The following is a 19,423-nucleotide window of genomic DNA, read 5'->3' as shown; positions in this document are numbered from 1 at the left end:
TGCCTTAAAACAAGTTAGCTGACAATAGAACTATAAACTTACCAAAACTTAATTTGCCTTAGGGTACAAATAATTTTTGTCTAATTATTCCTTGTTTATCAAATACAATCAAAACCGTTGTACATTTATATTGTTTTGGGAAGTTTTATTCATAGTATAACATTTTTCAATTTTCAAGTATTGTTAGAGATAATAAATAGTATGATATATTACTCAATAATATTTTAATAAACTCAAACATCAAAAATAGATCAACTATATTTATTATATTGATTAGTCACAAACTTGTTGAATATACATAGATTTATTCGTGTTTGACATCAACCAAACGATAATGCGGTATTGCATGCAAATGTTGGACTCTAGGTGTTGCGAGTCCAAATTTTTCCTCCATGTTCAAGTTGGAAGGGTTAATATTATATGGAAGTTCTCAATGCACCAATTGAGCAACAACCAACTTAATAGTAATTACGCCCAATTGAGTTCCAGGACAACCCCTACGACCTGAACCGAATGCGAGAGATTCAAACTCGTGTCCTTGATAATTCATTTTTTTGTCAATAAATCTCTCTGGATAAAATTCTTCAGCATTTTCGGACCAAATATTAGGATCTCTCCCTATTGTCCATATATTAATCATAACTCGAGTATTTTTCTCTATTAAATAACCATCAATTATGACGCTTTCTCTAGATTCACGAGGAATTAGAAAAGGTGCAGTAGGACGAAGTCTTAAGGTTTCATCAACTACGATATCTAGGTACTTTAACTTTTTCAAATCCTTCTCTTCAACCATTCTCTTATTTCCTACTTCATCTTGTATCTCATTTTGAAGATTTTTCATCACTCTTGGATGCCTTAATAGTTCAGATAAAGTCCACTCAATTGATATAGCAGAGGTATCAGTTGATGCCGCTATCATGTCGAGTAAAATAGCCTTGATGTTTGTTCGATCAATGACATGATTTTGCTCACTATCGTGATCAATGGTTTGGTGGATAATCGAAAGAAGTATGTCTACAAAGTCTTCACGGCGAGTTTTATCTACATTAGTAATTTGTTCATGCTCTGATATTATCATCTCTAGCATCTCATCCAATGTTTTACTGATTTTCTTGAAACCTCGTGTTAATCCCTATAAAGGAGTTAACTAGATATATATAATAACGTTTATAAAATTAATACTTTTAGTAAACATAATAAAACCATAAAACCATATGGAAAATTAAAGATTTGACTTTTAAAAATAATGTGGATTTTTCTCATCTCATTATTTACCTTGATCTAATGGGTTTTGTTTTTCTTTTTCTTACTTAATTGTAACAAATAAACATGGTCATATAAAAATATATCTAATTTGTGTTTGAGTTGAGATAGAGAAGAAAAATAAAAACAATTCAAAAGTATATGCAATTTTTAGATGAAAGGTAAAAATCGATATTATTAGATGTGACGTTATAACTTAATCTTACAATCGTATGTGTGTTTGTTTTTGTTGATAAATACCACTACGTTTAATGATGAAGAAAGTAATATTTATGATAAAAAAATATCGTTTTAATTCACATATTTAATTTTCTCATTTTAAAAATGATTGTCCAACTTAAAAAAATGACATAAGAATTTGTTTTTAATATTTTTATTGTATTATTACCATAAAAATACCATGAAGAAGTGATAGAAAACAACAACAAAATCATATATCATTCTCAAATTTCGAATTTTTCTTAAATAAAAAATAATGATTTTTGTCTAACTCAGAAAAAGTGCAAGCCTTCATGAGTGTGTCATTTCTTCTTTGTTTGGTTATAAACATAGGGCCAGTTTGTTTTAGCTTTAAAATAATGGATTTTTTCTTTGTATTTTTGAAAATGGATTTTTCAAAAATATTTTTCAAAATATTATAAGTTTTTCGAAATTTATTTTTTATAAATTAAAAGATTGAATTGTTTATTGTATAACATAAATATACATTATTGAAGATCACAACATAGTCAAAATCACAATTTTTTAAAAAAATTGCATCTCAAAAATGATTTTTAGAAAAAGCTATTTGAAATAGCTTCAAAATTAAGTGATTTTTTGAAATTTTGATATCCAAAAAAAGTTTCGATAAAATGATAAAATACCTAAAATAACATTTTAAAAATAATTATTCAAACAAAATTTTCATTTGAAGCTTTTATGAAAAGTTTCTTTTTAATTTTTTTTACACTAAAATATATAACACTATAAAAATCATTTTTAAAAAAGGCCAAAATAAACGGGCCCATAATCATATCAATATTTTGGAGAACTGACCCTACATAAATATGAGTTAAAAAGCCTTTACACTCTGTATTTTATTTTTTGGCATGTCATCTAAAACTAAGTGAACAAAAATTTAATTCTCAAATTTATTCTTTTGGCGTTTTCTTGTATAATTTTTATTACAAATTGGATGCAGCAATTAGAAAACTTGGATATAAATTTAAAATAAGAAATTCCTACTCACTCAAATAATGGTAATGAACATAATACCCTTCTCTATATGGATATTTTGAAAATATTCCTATACAAGAACTCATATTTATGTGAACACTAATATATATATATATATGAGTTCTTGTATAAGAATATTTTCAACATAACATTTGAAGTAGATATCTTAAGCTTTCCAATGCATTTGATCCCATCTCAAAATCATAAAAAAATAATGAGTTATGTCCTTGGGAAGTTGACCCAAAATTAGGGTTTCAGTCAAAATGACCTATAATGTCTTGGAACGGGAGATGATCTTCCATCTTCAAATTAATTTTTGATGAACATGAAAGTTGTTCATATTGTCCTTAAGAACATTTTTGCTTTTGGGATCATCTCCATTTGACCAACACATAACAAGTTAGGTCTCAGTGCATTTCAAAATAGTCAGATGAATTGACTGATCAACTTCTCAAGTCCATGACTCATATCTTGATGAATTGATGATTGAGGATACTCAAATAATTTCAAATATGCATGAAATGATGAATTAAAGAACTTCCCTTGATTGTATTTGATCATGGGCTGAGGTTGCTTCAAGAGCAAGGCATTGTGGATGATCAGATGAACTAGGGTTTCCTTGGGGAACAAACTTCAAACCCTTTGACTAACTTTGATCAAAATGATGAATTGAGATGCTAGGGAGGCATATTTGATGGATGAGAGCTTTGGGAACCATTACCATGCTTGCTTTCATCTCCTCTTGGCTATATCTTTGTACCAATGATCTCCTTGAAGCTTTGGACCTTGTGATTGCTCAAGCTACAAACAAAAGATGTTAGTGACATATTTTTGTGCTTTTGGTTAGTAAAAATAAGAAAAGAAATGATATACAAATCAAGCATGCTTGGTGATCTCAAACTACTCATAAGAGGTCCCACCAAAAGGTAAGGGGAACCAAGATGCTTATGATCCTTGAGGCTATGCAAATGCAATGTTATGATGCCATGAGGGATCTTAGGGACAAAATTGGGGTCTTACAACCCCAGGCCACACTTGAGGGATTCACCACTAGGTATGCCTAAGGGACTCTTCCCCAAAACACCTGAGGGACTTTCCCCCAAATGCATATCAGAGGCTCATCCAAATAAGAGGTGGTGATTAAACTAAATCACTTCGTCTTTTACAATCCCTCGTACTTGAGGAACCGTGTATTGGTATATTTGCAAAGGGAAATAGGAGACAGTGCAAGGGGTTCCTAAGGACAGACGACACAATACTTTGCCCCCATCAAACTTCCCAGCCGCCCGTTTTCAGGAACGCACACCTGTTTTATATTGATATTGCTTGTTTCCTAGATTAACCGCTCGTCTATGGAAATATGTGAAGTGATGTTTCCCTATACATAACATTATGGTAGGGGAGTCAAAAGGGGAAGTCAGGTTTTCCTCAGAAATAAGGCAAGTAACTACCTACTTCTCACGCTCTCGAAAGGGGGAAGTATAAATATTGCCTTTTGGGTCCTAAGACTCAGTCCCAAGAGACTCCTATAAATATATCAATCATGAGATTGACAGGCATATTATATACTCTCTAGAAACACCCTATATAGATCTTCTCACCTTTCCATCATGAGCTTGCTTTAACATCACAACAACCTTCAAAACCTATGACATCCATTAACCATTAAAGAGTTGTTACGTATTGTACTTTTAGCAAGTACATGTTGGTATACTATTCTGATATGTGATTGTAAATCAAGATAATAATGTTCTCTTGAAAATCTTATAAGTTATAAAGGTTGTAAGTTGAACTTGATGTAAACGTTCGATATGAAAAGGTTGAGTGTATTTCATTTGTGAACATATGTGTTGTAATAAATATTTCCTTTATCTTTTTCCAGAGATAAGAGTAGTCCACGTTGTTTTGGATTGAAGTGGTATAATTCATGTGTGTTGCTTCTTTTTCCTTTATCTTTTTTACTTTATTATCTTATATCTTTTTGGTAGTATTCTCTTCTTCTACCCATTTTTTAAAATCAATTTAAATTTATTTGAGTTTCGAAAAATCTTTTTATCATAATTCATTTCCTTATTACATTTTAAGTCAATTGGGTGACAACTGGCTAAACGTGCAAATGTTTTGGTTAGAATACTAAATTACTTTCTCAAAAATCATTGTTAGTTGAATTTTATTTTGTTCTTGATGTTTGATATGTATAGCACATTCCAATGGAGCATACAAGGAATTATTTCCCTAAAGAACATACTCAATAAACTAAAATTACCAAAGTCAAGTGCGAGCTGATGAGAACAAAAATAGAGATGTATTTTGGGGAAAATGCTATGAGTTTGCTCATGCTAGCAAACACAAAGTTGGTGACAAGTTAATCTTCAAAGTCGAAGCAAACTTAAAGTTGGCCACAAGTTAATCTTTAATGTCGAAGATCCTCATGCCTGTCTACCTTAAAGTGAAATTGATACTGTTATGATTGTAGATATGTCTCTCCATGAGAAGAGGTTTGGTAAATAGTTTTCTTGATATTCATAAAAAATTCTTTTGGTATTAAGGTTGATCACTGATATAGAAAATAAGCAACATGTTAATTTTAAATATCAAAATAGAATTCTAAATTTTGTAGATTACAATGATAGAATGAGTACTATATTCTTGTGGGTATCAGATATCTTTATTACAACATGATATTATTGATTGTACAATGTGGATGTGTCAGTTTTGAAAATATAAAAATGACAAAGTACATGATAGTTTTCGAGACACTCCATCCTTTTTATTTGAGTTTTGGAAAGCAAACATGTTTGGTTTCTCATGAGAGGAGCAGAACTCTTTGATCTCTCAGTTCCATTATCCAATAGAAAGTTTAACTCTTCATGCTTTTTTATACACTCAGATGATATACCATTAATATTTATAAAGATAAAGTATACATTAACTTATTTTATATAAACATAAATAATAGACCAACTATACTTAGCATACTTATTAGTAATCAACTTGTTGAATATCATTAGATTTATTCATGTTTGACATCAACCAAACGATAATGCGGTATTGCATGCAAATGTTGGACTCTTGGTGTTGCGATTCCAAAATTTTCCTCCATGTTCAAGTTGGAAGGATTAATATTATATGGAAGTTCCCAATCAAAACAATGCACCAATTGAGCAATAACCAACTTAATAGTAATTAAGGCCAATTGAGTTCCAGGACAACCCCTACGACCAGAACCAAATGGGAGAGATTCAAACTCGTGTCCTTGATAATTCAGTTTTTTGTCAATAAATCTCTCTGGATAAAACTCTTCAGCATTTTCGGACCAAATATTAGGATCTCTCCCTATTGTCCATATATTAATCATAACTCGAGTCTTTTTTCTATTAAATAACCATCAATTATGACGCTTTCTCTAGATTCACGAGGAATTAGAAAAGGTGCAGTAGGACGAAGTCTTAAGGTTTCATCAACTACGATATCTAGGTACTTTAACTTTTTCAAATCCTTCTCTTCAACCATTCTCTTATTTCCTACTTCATCTTGTATCTCATTTTGAAGAATTTTCATCACTCTTGGATGTCTTAATAGTTCAGATAAAATCCACTCAATTGATATAGCAGAGGAATCAGTTGCTGCAACTATCATGTCGAGTAAAATAGCCTTGATGTTTGTTCGATCAATGACATGATTTTGCTCACTATCGTGATCAATGGTCTGGTGGATAATCGAAAGAAGTATGTCTACAAAGTCTTCACGGCGAGTTTTATCTACATTAGTAATTTGTTCATGCTCTGATATTATCATCTCTAGCATCTCATCCAATGTTTTACTGATTTTCTTGAAACCTCGTGTTAATCCCTATAAAGGAGTTAATTAGATATATATAATAACGTTTATAAAATAAATACTTTTAGTAAACATAATAAAACCATAAAACCATATGGAAAATTAAAGATTTGACTTTTAAAAAAAATGTGGATTTTTCTCATCTCATTATTTACCTTGATCTAATGGGTTTTGTTTTTCTTTTTCTTACTTAATTGTAACAAATAAACATGGTCATATAAAAATATATCTAATTTGTGTTTGAGTTGAGATAGAGAAGAAAAATAAAAACAATTCAAAAGTATATGCAATTTTAGATGAAAGGTAAAAATCGATATTATTAAATGTGATGCTATAACTTAATCTTACAATCGTATTTGTGTTTGTTTTTGTTGATAAATACCACTTCGTTTAATGATGAAGAAAATAATATTCATGATAAAAAATATCGTTTTAATTCACATATTTAATTTTCTCATTTTAAAAATGATTGTCCAACTTAAAAAAATGACATAAGATTTTGTTTTTTTAATATTTTTGTTGTATTATTACCATAAAAATACCATGAAGAAGTGATAGAAAACAACAACAAAATCATATATCATTCTCAAATTTCGAATTTTTCTTAAATAAGAAATAATTATTTTTGTTTATAATCAAGAACACAAGGAGAAGGTATATACCTGAAGATCAAATACTCCTAACCAAGGAATATAATCAGCCAGATTAAAAGCTCCAAATAAAACCATTATTTCTCTAACAAGCCTCTTCAAGTCAAATTGCTCATACTTACTCCTACCTAATATCATCTTAAATATAATATCTTCAACAAGATTTTCTACAGCATCACTAATATTCACAACCTCACCCACCAAAGCAGCTTTCTCCAATGATTTAATCAAAACACTCAACTCTTGTTTTCTAATAGGAGCAAACATCTCAACTTTAGAAGCACTAAGAAGTTCCAAAGTGCAAAGTTTCCTTACACTACGCCAATAAGGACCATACTCAGAAAAGGTCAACCCTTTGGAACCATAAGACATGAGCTCAGATCCTTGAATCTTTGGTCGGCTTGCGAAAGCTAGGTCGTGTGTTTTGAGGAATAGTTCTGCTGCTTTTGAAGATGAAATGACAACAGCTGGTACTTGACCAAGTTGTAAGGACATGATTGGACCATATTTTTTGGAGAGTGAATGAAGTGTTCGATGTGGAAGTTTGCCTAACATGTGAAGGTTTCCGATTATCGGTAGAGTTGGTGGACCTGGTGGCTTTTTGTTGTTACTGTTTTTCTGTTTTGGATGAAAAAAGGTTGTGAATAATAGGTATATGAAAGTGAAGATAAGGAGAGAAATTATTGCTAGTGCAGTTGGAGAAGACATGTTACGATGTGTTTGGTTTTGGTGAAGTCACAAGGTTGAGGATTTCACGATTCCAAGTCAGTCTTATATACTAGTACATGTTTGTTTGTTTGTGGATTATCTCTAAACGCTACACCATATGACACCATTCACCCTACTTTGCTAATTAAGTGCCAATACTTTTCAACTCTTGTTTTTTTATATATTTTTGTTTATGACTTTTTACCGATATGACAAACCAAGATGACAAACCAAGAGAAAAATATTTACAAGAAATACTTTCAAATCTTTGAATTATATTTTAGTATCTTTTATTTTATTTTATTTCATTTTTCTTATTTATGATCTATTACCTCGATTGAGGTGACACTCTAGGAGAAAAGTATTTTATTTTATATTTTATTTTTTATTTATGATATATACATTGACTGAGCTAACAAATAAGGGAATTTTTTTTATCCAATATACGACCAACTCATCAATACTCAATGAAACATCAATAATCCGTGTGAAACTATCACCAATCAATAAGAACGTGAATATCTTAACTATCAATTTTGGATCCAAAATGCTGAAATGCAAATTTAATATAATGAAAACAATGATAATGAAAGGAACACAATAAAGTATAACATTATTCTATGAGATTGATTGCAAAAGTAGGAAAAAATTTCAAGGTTGATTCCTTAATGTAATTTCTTCTCTTGTAATTGCTTGCTAGAAATGTTTAATGTTAATTAGGAGAGCATAAATGTAACTTAACAATCTTAATTTTTATTGTGTTATGTAAAATGTTTAATGTTATTGTTGTTGTTGTTGTTGAGATTAAATATTTAATGATTTTGTTTATTTTATTTATTTATTGTTCTTGTTGTTGGTGTTGTTTTTGAAACTTAATGTTCAAAGATTTTATGGATCTTGTTGTTGTTGTTGAAATTTAATGCTAACGATTCTATATATGTATTTGTTGTTGATGATAATGGTGGTGATGATGATGACGGAGATTCAAACTTTTTCAATAAATTTGATGTTTTTAGATTGAAAAGAAAAAATAGGTTACAACAAAAATTATGTAAACAAGCTATTTTACCTCAGGTATCATTTCCAGCAAAGGTAAAAAGTAGCGTAGTTTTGATAATCTAAAAATGTTGTTACTGGGGATCAAACTCATGACCAGTATAATTTGACTTTGAGGAACCTCTCTTTACATGCTAAAATCACCTGAAAATATTTTTAACGTCTAGCTAATCGATTAGGGAATCGTTTAATAAGTTTGGAGCCAATTTACAACTAGATAATCATTTAGCCCTAATCCTCTAATCGATTATTTTACTTTGTAACACTCAGAATCAATTGGAACAAGGCTCTCAATAATCAGTAACGACTAAATATTAAAACATATCAATTATGGCTTGAAAAATTGATTATTTGGGTGTAATAATCGATTGATCTAATTGATCATCACATTAATTCGGCCCATAGATTGTTTCCTTTTGAGCCAAATTTTTTCAAATATAAAGGAAGACTCTCCTCAACTGAAATCACATCAGAATTCAGAGTTTTCCTATTTCTCTCTATTTTATTACTCTCCTCTTTTCTCAATGATATTTATTCTTCGCTAAAAAGTTTCCTTAGTGCACTGTGAGGGTAAACTACTTTTGAGAAAAGATTTGTTTTGATATATCATTATTAGTTTATTTCAAGAGTATCATTCTCTATAAAGTTTTTTTTTATTTTCGAGATAAATCAGTGAAAATATTTATTTGGGTCTAGAACTTAGCCTAGTAAAAATTTAGTTTCATTATTTAGATTAGCCAGTAAAATCAATACTCATTTCTTTAGCTTAACCTAAGGAAAAGCTCTTGTTAAGTTGGGGGGAGGGGGGATTAGCCAATGTAAAGTCTTGTGGGGGACGATGTTGGGTGCAAGTGTGAATGATTAAAGTCCCACATCGCCTATGAATGAGTTAAATATTAGATTTATGAGAGAGGAACCATTTAACTAATGCCTTAAGATTTTTGGTGGATATGTGGTGTCTCCATTTCTTGTGATCATGGAGCATGTGTGTCTGTTGGTGCTCCCGACTTCCCTAGACTCCCCTTCAAAATTTCAAAAAAACACAAATTTTGTGTTTTAAATAATATTTTTTTTAATTTATCATGAACTTTATATACCATAATTCACCCCTCTCTTCCGTACTTGGATTCACTTGTTCAGCAAGTGACATTAAATCTTAACTCCTATTAAATATTAACCATCCCATGACGTAGGAAATGACTTCAACCGTTTCAAAATTCAAACTCCCATCCTTTAATGGAGAAGGGTATAGTTTATGGAAAGAGAGGATGAAGTTATTCATCGATGGGATGGATCGTAGTATTTGGAAGATTGTAAAGGAAGGTGGATTTGTTCCTACACACAAAGTTGATGGTGCTATAGAGAACAAAACTAAAAAGGATTGGATGCAAGATGCTAAATAAAATATGCAATACTATTTGAAGGTGAATACAATCATCATTATCCCTCTTGGTCTTGATGTTTTTTTTTGTAAGTTTCTAACTTTGAGATAATCAGTAAAATGAAAATATGATTTACCCATAGCAAGAGTCATATGAGAACTCTGGGAAAAAAAATTCAAATGAATAATCGGTAGTGAAAATTATTCAATGCCTAAAGCGTAGTTAGCAACCTAAAGTCATTGTGATTTTTGAATCTAGGGATTTAGCACACACACACACACACACATTATTTTTGGTAAATTACAGGAACATGTGATGGAGATAGAAAGGCTTAAGTAGAAAAGAAGAACAAAATTATAGCTCTAATAGCCAAAGATTCTGACTCTGGTGGTGACATATCACTCATGGTATGAAAATTCAGAAAATTCTTAGAGCATGAGAAACAATAACAAGAGGAGAAAAATGAAAGTGAAGAAAAACTTCATTTACTTTTACTTGATGTCAATGTGGAAAGAAATGACATATTAGAACAATATGTCCTCTATGGGAAAAGGCAAATAAGAATCAAAAGAAATCCAAGAAATCTTAGAAAAGGGGCAATAAGGCTCACATCATGTGGGATGACAATGACATGGAGTCCTCAGATGATGAAAAAGCTAACATATGCCTAATGAAACATAATCAAGATGACGAGGTAACCTCTCACTTTTATTATCAAGATTTATACCTCATTTGTAAGAAACTAACAAAAGAAATATCAAATTAGAACAAGTTGTCTCTACCTCCAAGAATATTATTTCTTACCTTGAGTTATAAAATGAAAACTTGTTGGAAGTAATAGAAATTATTAGGGAGAGACAAAATGATCTAGTCCAAAACTCTTCTCCTTCTAACGAGAGTTAGATGAACTTGTCAAGTGCGATAAATGTGATTTTGAAAAACAAAATGTGTGATATTCAAAAAACATTTGGAAATTTTTATAAAGAAAGAGACAATTTGAATCTTTTGCTAGGAGATCAAAGAGCTTCCTACAATAAAGACAGTCTTAGCTATTAACCCAAGAACAATACTATGAAATTTAGTAATATTTGAAATGGTAAACCTACATCTCATTGAAAACCCTTAAAATGTATATACTGTAATAAAGATGGTCATCTTGCTCTATTTTATTTCATTAAAAAGAGTCATGATAGCAAACAAGGGCATCCTCATTAATACTTTGATATAAAGTATTGTGAGTGCAAAATGAAAAATATATCGGCCTCATTGCATCTTTATAATCTTATTATAAAATCCATTTGTGAAAGTATTTATGGAACTAATAGTAAAGGATCGAAAATGGTATGGGTACCTAAAGTTTCAGACGTGAGTTTTTATTGTAGGAACACTTTACAATTTCGAATGCAAAATGGTATCATGATAGCGACTTTTTGAAGCATATGATCGGTGATGAAGCTTTCTATTCTCCTCCTTCACTACTAATAATGGATGCTTTGTCTCTTTTGGTGACAATAATAATGGAAAGATTTTAGGTTTTGGTACCGTTAGTAAGTCCCCAAATCCAATGATTTGAGAAATTCTTTTGGTTGAAAGATTAAAGCATAATTTACTTAGTATAAGTCAATTATATGACGAAGGTAACATTATAACTTTTTATTATTCTAGACGTAAAGTCATAAAGTTTAAATCAAATTAAATTCTATTTACAAGCTCAAGAAGTGGAAATACCTAATCAGGGAATTTAAATAAAATTCCATCAAGTGATGTATGTCTCCTGAGTAACAAGGATGAATCTTGGCTATAGAAAATGAGGATAACTCACATCCATGTGGACCACTTAAACAAGTTGGTTCACAAGGATCTCGTAATTGGTATTCTAGACTTATATTTCAAAAAGAACAGATTATGTAATAGGTTCTAAAAGAGTAAGCAGTTAAGGGCTTCTTTTAAAGCGAAAAATATAACTTCCACAAACGGCCTTTAAAATGATTTCACATGGATCTTTTTGGTTCATCTAGAATTGTAAGTCTTGGTGGAAATCTCTACACCCTTATAATTGTGTATGACTACTCTCGATATACATGAACATTACTCTTATATCATAAATGAGACGTGTTTGCTACCTTTAGCAAACTAGCCAAGGTTATCCCAAAAAAAAAGGATTAAGCATTGCATCCATTCGAAGAGGTCACTGTGGAGAATCCCAAAATGAGGAATTCAAAAGATTTTTTAACGAGAAAAGTGTACAAGATAATTTTTCCACTCCGCAATCTCCTCAATAAAAATTTGGTACTAGAGAGAAAAAAACATATCTCTAAAAGAGCTTACGAGGGTGATGCTCGAGACAAACCTTCCAAAATAGTTTTGGCTTGATGCAATAAGCATTGCTTGCTATGTCATGAATTGTGTCTTGATAATACCAATTCTGAAGCAGATGCCCTATAAGTTATATAAAGGAATAAAGTTAAATACTTCTTACTTACATGTCTTTGGGAGAAAATTCTTTATCCTTAACAATGTGAAGGGTATTCTAAAAAAATTTGACGCAAAAGTTGGTGAAGGCATATTCATAGGATATTCCACTTTGAGAAAAGCTCTTAGAGTCATTAAAAAAAAGAACCATGATGATAAAAAAATCTTTTCACGTTAATTTTGATGAAACTAACCTAAATTATTAGAAGTAGAGGTTGTTGATTAAGCATCTATATAGGAAAAGACAACCTCAGAAGAAATGGATAATGATCAGGAAGTAGAACAAAGTCAAGATCAAGAATAAGTTCAAGATCTAAATGAGGAAACTTCTTTGGATCATCAAGATCTTCCAAGGGAGTGTTGGACAACCAATGACCATTACACTTAGAATGTCATGGGAGATATTTCCAAGGGAGTTACTACTCGACACTCCCTTAACAAGGTATGTAATTTTGTGGCTGTTGTTTCGAAAATTGAGCCAAAAGGAATTTACGAGGCTATTATTGATGAACATTGGTCTCTTGCCATGCAAGGGGAGTTAAGTCAATTTTAACGAAATAAAGTTTAGGAACTTGTTCCAAAAACTTTTGCTAATCAAGTGATTGATACCCGTTGGATCTTTCATAATAATATCAACAAAGATGGAAATGTTTTAGGAAACAAAACTAGAATTTTTGTGAAGGGTTATAATCAATAGGAAGGCATAAAATTCAATAAACCTATGCTCATGTAGCTCAATTAGAGGCCATAAGGATGTTTTAACTTTTTTCTCTATCATGAGTTTCAAACTCTTCCAAATAGATGTAAATAGTGCATTCTTGAGAGGGAGAAGTATACTCTCGACTCATGTCAGAGGGAGTTTAATCACTCGGAACTTTATATCTATGTTTTTCTCTTTTAACACCCCCTGAGAGATGAATTGTCATCATAAAAGGGAGAGGAAATATGTATTTATATGCTTGCTGGTATGAAGCTAATGATCTGGATGTCGTCGATTGTCTTGATGTTTTGATGATAACAACATAAATTCTTGTTGAAGTTGATGGTTATATCTTTCCAAATATCTGATGATGGTGTCTTACTTGAAGATATATAAAGCCTCATCAAGCAGAAGATTCAAGGTTCTAATGAAGTGTTTATATGATTAGTGTATATGTAAAAGGAACTTAAAGCTTTAGAGTTGTTAAAGAGAGGAAGTGTCAAAGCTCTCCTAGTCATATTTGTCTGAGTTACCAGACTCTTGTGAAAGTATGAGAGTAACTCCTAATATACTAAGGATAGTCACGCGCACACACATACACACACACACACATACACATACACACACACACACACACATACTTAAAGCCTTTGGGGAACCTCTTTTTACTTTCTAAAATCACCTAAAAATATTTTCCAGCTCTAGCCAAACGATTAGGGAATTGTCTGATAATTTGGAGCCATTTTACAACTGGATAATCTATTAGCCATAATCCTCTAATTGACTATTTTGCTTTGTAACATTCATAATTGATTAGAAAAAGGATCTTAAGGATTAGGAACTGCTAAGTATCAAAAACTTCTATTTGTGGCTTGAACAATTCATTATTTAGGTATAATAATCGATTGGACTAATTGATTATCACATTAATTTGACTCATGGATTTATTCCTTTTATGAGCCAAATTCTCACCTATATAATCGAGACCTCTCCTCTGTTGAAATCACACAAGAATTCAAACTTTTCCTATTACTCTCTATTTTATTACTCTCCTCCATTCTTAGTGATATTTCTTCTTCACCAAAATGTTGTCTTAGTGCCTTGAGGGTAAAAACTACTTGTGAGGAAACTTTGATACTCGTGTCATGCCGTTGTTAGTTTATTTCAAAAGTGTTATTCTTTCGAGGTTCTTGTTTTTGTTTTAGAACTTAGCCCAAGATTAGTTTTGTTTGGTTCCTTGAATTAGCTAGTAAAATATTTACTTGGTTTGTGAGTTCAACACATGGAATTGAGACAATTATTTTAAAAAATGCCTTGCTTAATGGTTTATGAACAAACTGGATACTCTACGGAAGTAGGTAATTAATTGATTCATGAGAATTTCATATACTCTGAATAGAGATAAGAGTATTTATATCTATTTCAGTTTTGCAAAAATCAGCATTCTCATAGCAGAACAAAAAAGAGAGTTTTACTCAAGTAAATCACAAGTAGATAATCATGATCATAGGGATACTCTTTTATAAATTTTAAAATCAAACAAAAGTACCATCGGTTTAGATAATCATGATCATAAGGATACTCTTTTATAAAATTTTAAATCAAACAAAAGTACCATCGATTTATGGAGTCGCCACCAAAGTTTTTATTTTTAAAGGGAAGCATCCATAAAACCCTTGTAGGATAAAAACATGGTTCTCGCAACCAGTTTAGGGTTCGAGAGTCGGTTAAGCGACGGAAAGGTATTAGCATCCCTCATATTTATTGTACTCAACAAGAATATTCTAATTAGCTTAGGGAATATAATGCTTAACTTAAAGATGTTTTAAGTTCTCTGTTTATTAAAAGAACTTTTATATAAATGGGGGAAATTTTAGTTTTTTGTTAATGGGCCTGACGAGATGTTGAGTCTCGCTCCTACGTATCCCCATGTGTGATGGAGAACTCAAGGTTGTGTAGTTATTTGGTATAAAATATTTGTGTGTTGGTTGTTTTTAGAGAATGGTGTTTAAGTCACATTCAAGCGGTTAGAACATTTTCTTGAATGCTCGCACTATGGAGGCTGAAGCGTTTGTTTGTATTTTATGTCAAAATAAATGAAACACTATCCTTTTGTGAAAAAAGTTCATTTTGATTGCACAAGGAAAAACAAATTAATTTGATGAGTTGAGGATATTTTTAAATATGAAGGATGAATAACCGATTCAGGCAAAACATACGTTGAGCCTTAGATAGTTTGAGAAACAAATCCATTTCTCTTTTAATACTAAGTTTATTGTGAAAATCGTTTGTGGGAGAGAAATGATTGTTCAGACGGCGCGTGCGCTAAGCCCTCGATTATTTGATAAACATGTGAATATGCATTCACTCATTCCTCCCTATTTAATTAGAGGTATGTTAAATAGGAATTTAATTTAAGACGAAATAAAACTACCTTTGTATTTTTGAAACCTTATTTTTATTTTTGGCAATTTAATATTTGTTTTTGTTTGTATTTTTCTAACAATAATTAAATTAAAATAAAACAAATGAAAAAGAATTCAATTATTTAATTAAACTAAACCAAATAAAAAATGAATGAAAAAATAGAGGGGTGCAAAAGAAATGGGGGAGTTGTGAATAAAGGAAATCAGGGCCCAAACTAGGGGGGGGGGGGTGTTAAAACAGAAAAAAAATCCAGGGTAAAGCGGGGTCATCAAATTGGTCTAATGGATTTAATTTATTATGGGAAAAATGTGTTAAACCATCTGATCAGGAATCAAAGGACATTATTAAGACGTTGTAGTGGGAAAGCATATAAGAGATTATGCTGGAATGGTGATCTAAGGGCTCTGAAGAGAGAGACACACACACGTCCCTGATCCCAGAGCATGGAGAGAGAGTATATAAACTCCTCCTCCCGAAATCAATGCTCATTTCCTATATCTCTTTCTCTTCATTCTCTTCCTCTTCTATATACTCTCTCAAACTCACTGACCTCTCTCTAACTCATCCCTCATCGGAAAGCCAAAACCAGTCCTCTTAACATTTGTAGCACCACCTAAGTCCACCACCAACTTCAAACCTTGTTCTTCATGTTCATATGAACATGAAGAACAACATCATCTCCACCCGTTCATCCGTTGTGACAAAGCCTGAACCACCATCAAACTTCATCCTTAAACCCAGAACCTTCGAACCTTCATCATGTTCATCATGAGCATGATGAATCTTCACCCCTAACCTTCGAACCCTAACCAAAAATTCCAAAAATACCCCAAAACAAACCCAAATTCAACGATTCGAACACCAAAACATAGATCGATACATCCTAAACACAGATCAACTAACAAAATAATGAAATCAAAACAAAAAACCACAACCCCAAAATCAAAACCCTACCCTCTGTTGGACCTAAACCAACATCAAACTGACCCCAAATTAAAGCTAAACACACATACAAAAACAAACCAAACAAAGTAGCACAAATTTATACATCAAAACCAGAAACCCTAAAAATTAACTTATCCCAAAACTCTAGCATATACAACCATGATTAGGAAGTAATAAAAAAGGCAAAGAAGCTACCAACCGACCCTGCAGTGAACTCCTAGGTAATGCACTCCTTCTTTCACTTTTCCTTCTCTCTTTTTTGTGTACTTTCTCAGCTCTCTCTCCTGCTCCTTTTCTAACTTCTTTTTCTCTTTGGTGTGAGGTTCGGATGGGGTTTGCAAAGGAGCAACGGAGGCTAGAGCCTTTTGACATAGTTTGTCTTCAATGTGGAGGCTAAGGTTTTTTTTCCGTGTCCCCTCTGTGTAAAATCCTTAGGGTTTTTATAAGTAGGAATTATGCTAAAGGATTCAATGTGATTGTTCAAGTTTTAGGAAATTTTTATTGAGCTTGATTCTAATGTGATTCCGATGTTTACTTAGGGCTTAAGTTTGTACGAATAAGGAAAAAATTATGGGCCTTGTATTCCGAATATGATGTAATACAAATTTGAATTTTTGGTGTGATTTGATCCAGTTGAAGCAACTTTAGATTTTTTTTTTATGTTTTACGGGTTCACAAACTAGACAAAAAGAAAATAATAATAAATAAATAAATGACAGTAATATAAATAAATGACTGACCTAATAATAAAAAAATTGATAAAAAATGAATGAAAAGTAATTGATAAAATAAAAATGCATAAATAATAAAATAATGAATTAATTAAAATAAACAAGTAAAGAAAAGGATAAAAAGTCAAAATGGTTCCACTTTGACTTTTTAATCAACTTGTTTGACCTTTGACTCTAACACATGCAACTCATTCAGATAAACAAAAGACTCAGATGTATCAAAATGACTCGGTCAAGGACTAAAGACTCAGACAAAATGCAAAATACATAATAAAGGGCTCAATGCCTCAGATAACACAATTGACTCTGACAAACTCTAGTGACACAACAAATGACCCAAAATAGAAAGAACAGATAAAATTGTGGGCAAATTTTAGGGTGTGACATTATGTGAATTTGGTGGGGCGGTATGAGGTGGGTAGAATTTACATGAATTATCAAGATTTTCCATTAATTAAAAATAAAAGAAATTGAGTAAAATATGAAATAGTGGGATATGGGAGTTGAAATAGATTATTGAGGAAATTAGTGTGGTAAAGAGTGAGAACCCAAAAGTTGAGGGGAGAAATAAAAATACTAGTAATTGGAATTAAGTTTTTTAAAAATAAGTACATGATAACTTGGAGAAATAAAAATAAGTAGAAACGTTTGGGAGAGAACAACTGAGTACATGCTAATTTGGGCAAAAAGGCAAGAGTGGAAAAGAGACAAACCTAGGTTGGAGAAGAAGCCATAAGCAAAAGCTTAGATCCTTGTTGGAAATTGAGGTAAGGAGGATTACTCTAATATGAGTGTCAATTGCATGAAGGATAAATAAGAGTCATCACCCTCTTCTAGATTTTCTCATTTTTACCACCATTGTTGATACTTATGTGATTTAGAGAAAATGTTGTGTAGGTTATGTTATGATTATTGTGAAACATATGAAATTTGTGTTATGTGTTATGCTGGAAATTATACATGATGTGATGATATGAATCTAAATGTTCTTGTTCATGTGAATATGAATTGATATCATGAACATGGTGATGAAATTACATGATAAATTGGTGTTGATGTTTAAGTAGTGTTGATTTGATGAGATTCCTATTTAATATAATTTGGGTGATATGTTTCTATTTAATTTGGGTGATTTAGGGTTGAAATAGGAGTTTTAAGAATGCTCGAATGAAAAATAATGTATATTTTACAATCTGCTCAACGGTGACGGACGTTACCAGTGTGACGGGATAACCATCATTCAATTGGGAGAGCTGACAGATGTTAGTATGGTGATGGGGTCACCGTCATGGTCCCTGAGACGGGTTTCTGGTCCAGGCGTCAGCAAAGTGACGATTTTATGTGTGTGTGTGTGTGTGTGTGTGTGTGTGAGAGAGAGAGAGAGAGAGAGAGAGAGAGAGAGAGAGAGAGTGACGACCATCAGCCTGGTGACGGGTTGACCGCCAGTCCTTGTAGTTGACCGATTATGATTGGTTGTTTTGATATTTCATGTTTTTTTCGAGAGCGGTGACTGTTTATGTTTTTTAATACTGTTTGGTGAGTTTGGGTGGAGTGTCGGGTTGAAATCAATTGTCGATGATGTATTGTTGCATATTAATATGTTTATATGTATATTGGTGATGTTAACATATGGTGTTGCATTATGGTGATTAATGAGGTTCAGATAAGAACCATTGGTGATGATTTTCATATTACATTGTTCTCGCATTGTCATGCATCATGAATATCGAAGAAAGTGATTGATGATGATTGGTGATGAGATTGTTCACTAACATAACTCTAACATCCAATTGTGAGTAGCTTGGTACCACATTCATTTGATGATAAGAAGATGAGTAAATTGCATACACATCTGTACTTATGATTTGGTGACGATTGTGATTGTTTTATAATGATGTTGATTATTTGTGAGAGTTGTGAATGACATGTTCGCGTTGATGTTTTGTTGTACTGCCATTTGTTACTTTTGCACCGTTAGCATATTTTGAGCTTATTCTCACCCCTATTTTCTTTGTTGTGGTGTTCTGTATT

The 19,423-nt window shown here is 31.8% G+C and overlaps 1 pseudogene; it reads right to left on the bottom strand.

Annotated features, from left to right (window-relative positions):
* Positions 1–304: 304 nt before the first annotated feature.
* On the bottom strand, positions 305–7,706 carry LOC127118549 (cytochrome P450 CYP736A12-like; annotated as a pseudogene).
* Between the last annotated feature and the right edge of the window lie 11,717 nt (positions 7,707–19,423).

The sequence above is a fragment of the Lathyrus oleraceus genome, chromosome 2 (genome assembly GCF_024323335.1).
Source record: "Lathyrus oleraceus cultivar Zhongwan6 chromosome 2, CAAS_Psat_ZW6_1.0, whole genome shotgun sequence".
NCBI lineage: Eukaryota > Viridiplantae > Streptophyta > Magnoliopsida > Fabales > Fabaceae > Lathyrus > Lathyrus oleraceus.
This window is presented reverse-complemented; position numbering and strand designations above follow the sequence as displayed.